A 6,000-nucleotide genomic window follows, 5' to 3' on the forward strand; every position below is an offset into this window, starting at 1 on the left:
AAAAGGTCCTCCCCTAGAAAAACAGTCTGGGAGGGAGGAGCGAGGATAACACCTTCTTCCCCTCCACCGCTCGACGACCCAGCAGTGAATAAAAGACTGTCATCTGCACCATGGCCCGTGTTGTTATTAAAATCCCTCCCCAGGGGCTGGAGGAGTTATGGCAGTGGAAGGCCCGGCTGTCGCCCCTGGGGGGTTTGGGCTGGTCGGGCCATGGTGCAGGACAGTGGGGAGGCACTGTCGGCTCATCCCCTGGAGAGGGACAGCACCACCGGCACACTGATGGGATACCTCCCCCCTCCAAGGGCCAGCACCTCTTCCACAGAGAGACAGGGGGGGGAATTTATGAGCCTACCCCTCCCCGCCCGCCTTGATGGTCATGGGGCCCGAGGTCCCGCCCACCAGCCTTTCCCGGAATACGATTGGCTGGGGGAAGGCAGGGGGCGTGGCCAGGGTCAGCTGTGTCACTTCCTGCCCCACCCCTGGTTTATTGGGTGATGGCGGCTGGGGCCCAGAGATACGGTCGCTGCAGGAGGTAGAGCAGCGGTGGTTCCCCTCAGGTTAGTGCCAGGGGGTGGCAGGGCTTTGGCTCCGGGGCAGGTGCTGAAGCCCCAGGGGTTTCTGTAACAGGGCTGGGGTTAGTGGGGCCAGGATCAGGTACGGGTTTGGGGGTCAGGGTTCCCGCGCTGGAGCAACGCTGGCACGGCTGCAGGGGCATTGTCGTGCCGGGGCGGGGCAGGTCGTGGGCTACGTGATGGGGAATGGGGAATGGGGGATAGGGGGGGTCACCCCGTGGGCGGGCTTGACACGTTGAGTCTTCCTGGGCGCCTTCTGTCCAGTCGGACGCTCATCCCCCTCCCTGCCTGAGGCTGAGGCATTGGGAGCCTCCGGCTTAGCCCCCGGTGCCGGGGCTTGTGCTGTTGACTTTGGGGGAGGGAGAGAGTGGGTGCGGCGGCACCACCCGCAGCCATTGGTGTGGGCTGGGGAGCCTTCTGGGTGGGGCAGTTCTTCCTTATATGCCCCACCTCGCGGCACAGGTGGCACCGTCCGCCGTCCAGAAGGCGCGGTAGGCCGCACCCTCGTGGAGGACAGTGAACGAGCCCTTGGTGACCTCCTCCCGGGCCAGGCAAATAAACACCTGGTGTCGGAAGGAGTATACGTGACGGTGGGCGGGGTCCTTAAGACCGAGCAGGAGCGGTTGAACACCTGACCGGATCTCCCCCAAGGTGTTGAGGTGGGGAAGAAGGAGCTCACTGGCAATGAAGGGCGGGACGTTGGAGATCACGACTCTCTGGGCCGTGACCTCCAAAGGGTCGACGGGCAAATGTGTCCCGCCCACAGTGAGCCCCCTCTCCACGGCCAGGTGGACCGCCTGCTCGGTCTTAAGGAAGAACACAGCCTTCCCGTACGTGCAGGCCGCAGCGACGATGGCCAGTGGGCCGACCACACCAGCCATGGCCTTACTGCAGGCCTCGATTGTCATGTTGGGATGGGGATAGGCCTTTACCCCCAGGCGTTTGGTCAGGTGCCTGAAGGGGGATGCGGTTGCAGCCGGGGTTGGGCCAGCCGAGCCTAAGGCATTGGCTACCCCGGCGTAGATCCGGCTGGGCCCTGCGACCTTCGGGCTCGCCATACTCCGTCGGCCTCTGGCAGTAGCAGCGGTGAAGTTCTTGGGGAGGTGCTCGAGGCCAGTCACCCAAAGCGAGTCCCAGGCAGCGGTGGTGGAGGCAGGCCTCAGGCAAGTCCTCGGCAGGCCCTCGATTGCAGTGTTGGGGGCAGGCCTGTTGGGGGGGGGGTCCCCAAGACAAGTCCCAGGCAGCCCCGAAATTGAGTCCTGGGCAGCAGGTGGGCCTCGGGTCACAGCAGTGGTGGAGGTTGTGGGGAGTGGCCTCAGGCGAGTCCCAGGCTGCGGTGATGGAGGCAGGCCTCAGGCAACAGCAGTTGAGGCAGGCCTCTGTCGAGTCCCAGGCAGGCCCTCCGTTGGGGAGTGACTCCCAGGCAAGTCCCAGGCAGTGGCGGTGGAGATAGGCCGCAGGTCGCAGCAGTGGTGGAGGTTGTGGGAAGGGGCCTCAGGCGAGTCCCAGGCTTCCGTGGTGGAGGTAGGCCTCAGGCGGCAGCAGCAGTTGAGGCAAGCCTCTGGCGAGTCCCAGGCTGGCCCTCGGTCCCAGCAGTGGAGGCAGACCTGTTGGGGAGGGACTCCTAGCCAAATCCCAGGCAGCAGCGGTGGAGGTGGGCCTCAGGTCTCAGCAGTGGTGGAGGTTGTGGGAAGGGGCCTCAGGCAAGTCCCAGGCAGTGCTGGTGAAGGCAGGCCCAGGCGGGGTCCCAGAGACCAGCAGTGGGAGTGGGCCCCACTGCAGCGCCAAAGCTAGGCCCAGAACACAAAGCTCTCACCTCCTTCCTCCTTTCACAGGCACACACTCACACTGATCCAACTCCTAACCGGGAAAACACCCGAGTGGCCAGTGACAAGCAGTGCCCTTCACATCGAAGGGCAATGCTGTGTGATCAAAACAGTGAAGGGGAGGGCAGGGACTAAATCAAAATAGAGTTGGAGGGGAAATGACATCTTTACTTCTATACTCAATTCCCCTTGTTATGAAGGCCAGCGTGCTATTAGCTTTCTTCATTGCCTGTTGTACCTGCATGTTTGCTTTCATTGACTGATGTACAAGAACTGAAAATGTGTTGCTGGTTAAAACACAGCAGGTCAGGCAGCATCCAAGGAACAGGAAATTCGACGTTTCGGGCCCAAGCCCTTCTTCAAAATTCCTGATGAAGGGCTCTGGCCCGAAACGTCGAATTTCCTGTTCCTTGGATGCTGCCTGACCTGCTGTGCTTTAACCAGCAACACATTTTCAGCTCTGATCTCCAGCAGCTGCAGACTTCACTTTTTACTCTGATGTACAAGAACACCTAGATCTCGTTGTACTGCCCCTTTACTACCTAAATGGATTCAAGTTAGGTAATCTGCCTTCCTGTTCTTGCCACCAAAGTGGATAACCACACATTTATCCACATTAAACTGCATTTGCCATGCATTTGTCCATTCACTTAGCCTGTCTAGGTCACCCTGTATTCTCCTAACATCCTCCTCACATTTCACCCTGCCACCCAGCTTTGTGTTATTAGCAAATTTGCTAATATTACTTTTAATACCTTCATCTATATCATTAATGTACATTGTAAAAAGTTGTGTTCCCAGCACTGATCACCGCCTGCCATTCCGAAAGGGAGCCGTTTACCACTACTTTGTTTCCTGTCAGCCAATCAATTTTCAATCCATGTCAGTATTTTACTCCTAATACCAGGTGCCCTAATTTTGCTCGCTAACCTCCTATGTGGGACTTTATCAAATAATTTCTGAAAGTCCAGGTATACTACATCCACTGGATCTCCCTTGTCCATCTTCAGAGCTACATCCTCAAAAAAATCCAGAAGTTTAGTCAAGCATGATTTCCCCTTCATAAATCCATGCTGACTCTGACCTATCCTCATACTGAGATCTAGATGTGTCATAATTTCGTTCTTTATAATTGACTCCAGCATTTTTCCCACCACTGAGGTCAGACTAACTGGTCTATAATTCTGTTTTCTCTCTCCCTCCTGTATTAAAAAGTGTGACAACATTAGCCACCCTGCAATCCACAGGAACTGATCCTGAATCTATAGAACATTGGAAAATGATCACCAATGCATCCACGATTTCTAGAGCCACCTCCTTCAGTACCCTGGGATGCAGACCATCAGGTCCTGGGGACTTATCAGCCTTCAGACCTAACGGTCTCTCCAACACCATTTCCTGCCTAATATAAATTCCCTTCAGTGCAGGTCCTTCAGCCAATATTACATCTGGGACATAGCTCATGTCTTCCCCAGTGAAGACAGATCTAAAGTACCAATTCAACTCTTTTGCCATTTCTTTGTTCCCTGTAATAAAAAAAATAGTATATTTCAATACGGTCACCTCTAATTCTTTTAATTTTCAATGAATACAGGGCCCAATCTACTCAACCTCTTCTCATCAGACACTTCTTTCTTGGTTGTGATTCTTCTCTAGGTAGCCTCCAATGCCAGTATACCTTTCCTTCGATAAGGGCCCAAAATTGTTCATAGTATTCCAGCTGGTCTGACTTGCACCATGTATACTTTCACCAAAACCTTCCACATTCCTGTTGAAATAAAGGCCAACTTTTCATTTACCTTATCTATTGACACCTATCAGGCTGTTACAACCACTAGATATTATGATGGCACTCCAATCAACAGCCACACAATACCAGCTACTTAACAAGACTAAGGACCCCCTACCTACAGCATGCAGGAACAACATATAATACAAAATCCCTTGCAACAAGCACTACATCAGACAAATAAGTAGAAAACTAGCCATCTGACTTCACGAATACCAGATGGCTACTAAATAATATGATCCACCCTCCCTCATCTCTGTACATGCAGACCAAGAAGGCCATCAATTCAACTGACAGTTACTATCCTAGGACAGGCCATCAATAAACACAGAGGTAAATCCAATGTATAAACTGCTGCAGCGAACACCCAGAAGTGATACTCGCCTTAAGAGACTGGACCACATAAAAACCAAGTGGGACAGAACAACAGTGCTTCACGGAAGATGCACTGATGTTACCCAGTAGGGTACTCATGTCTGCAGATTGGGGAGTTAACTACCTCATCCACAACCTGAGGTACAGATCTTTGTGAAAACCTTAAAGATCTCCATTAGCCACAAACTTAGAGACAGGCTTTTTGTGTTACATAGGCACTTCTGTTTCATAGCTTCCTGTGGTCTTTCTCGATTTAAATCAAACTCAGCTCATCTACTCCTCCCAAAGTGCATAATCTCATATTTTTCATTTATATTCCATCTGCCACTCATTTATCCTATTTATATATCTCTCTCTACCCTCATCATGTCATTCTCAACACTTGTGCTTTTTTTTGTCATTTACAAAATTGGCTAAAGTGCATTCGCTCTTGTCATCCAAGTCATTAATATACATTGTAAATCACTGTGGCCCGGGACTAATCCTGGTCAGCATTCTACTCATTACAGGTTGCCATTCTGACAATGCCCCATTTTCCCAACTGTCTTCTATTAGCTGTACAGGATTAGAAAATCTGTGGAATTCTTTAGTAAAGAGGGCTGTAATGTCTGAGTCATCAAGTATATTCAAGGTCAAGAGACAAATTCTTAATCAATAAGGAAATCCAGGGTTATAAGGCAAAGGCAGGAAAGTGGAGTTTGGGATCATTAGACCAACCATGATCTCATTGAAGTGGAGCAGATTCAGTGGGCATTATAATCTGCTTTTGCTCCTGTTGTGGGGAAAATCACCAGCCTCTGAGTCAGAGTCTCGTTCCAAAGAGGCTGCTATATCTTCTATGGTTCGAGCAGCATGCATCCAGATAGTTCTACTTCAGACTTTGCAGAGTCAGGAGGTGAGCTATTCACTGCAGGATTTCTAACCTCTGACCTGCTCTTGTAGATATAGTCTTTCCATGGATGGCCCAGTTCAGTTTCTGGTCATTGGTAAGCACCATAGTGTTGTAGTGGGGTGATCCAGTGATGGCAATGCCATTGAATGTCAATGGGCAAAGATTAGATTCTCTCTTGTTGAAATAGGTCATGGCCAAATATCTATGTAGCAATAATATTACTTGCCACTTGTTAGCCGAGTCTGGATATTGTTCAGGTCTTGTTGCATCTGGACATTGGCTGCTTCAGTATCTGAGATGTCATGAATGGTGCTGAACACTGTGCAGCCATCAGTTCACATCCACCCCCCTACACTTATGCTGAAAGGAAGGTTATTGATGAAGTAGATGGAAATGGTTGTGCCTAGATCATTGTCCTGAGGCGTTCCGCAGTGATGTACTGATGATCAAAGACCACAATCATCTTTCTTTGTGCCATCCATGAATCTGATCCACAGAGATTTCCCTCTGAATTTCTGCTGATTCTAGTTTTGCTAGAGCTCCTCA

The sequence above is a fragment of the Hemiscyllium ocellatum genome, chromosome 34, assembly GCF_020745735.1.
Source record: "Hemiscyllium ocellatum isolate sHemOce1 chromosome 34, sHemOce1.pat.X.cur, whole genome shotgun sequence".
Classification (NCBI taxonomy): domain Eukaryota; kingdom Metazoa; phylum Chordata; class Chondrichthyes; order Orectolobiformes; family Hemiscylliidae; genus Hemiscyllium; species Hemiscyllium ocellatum.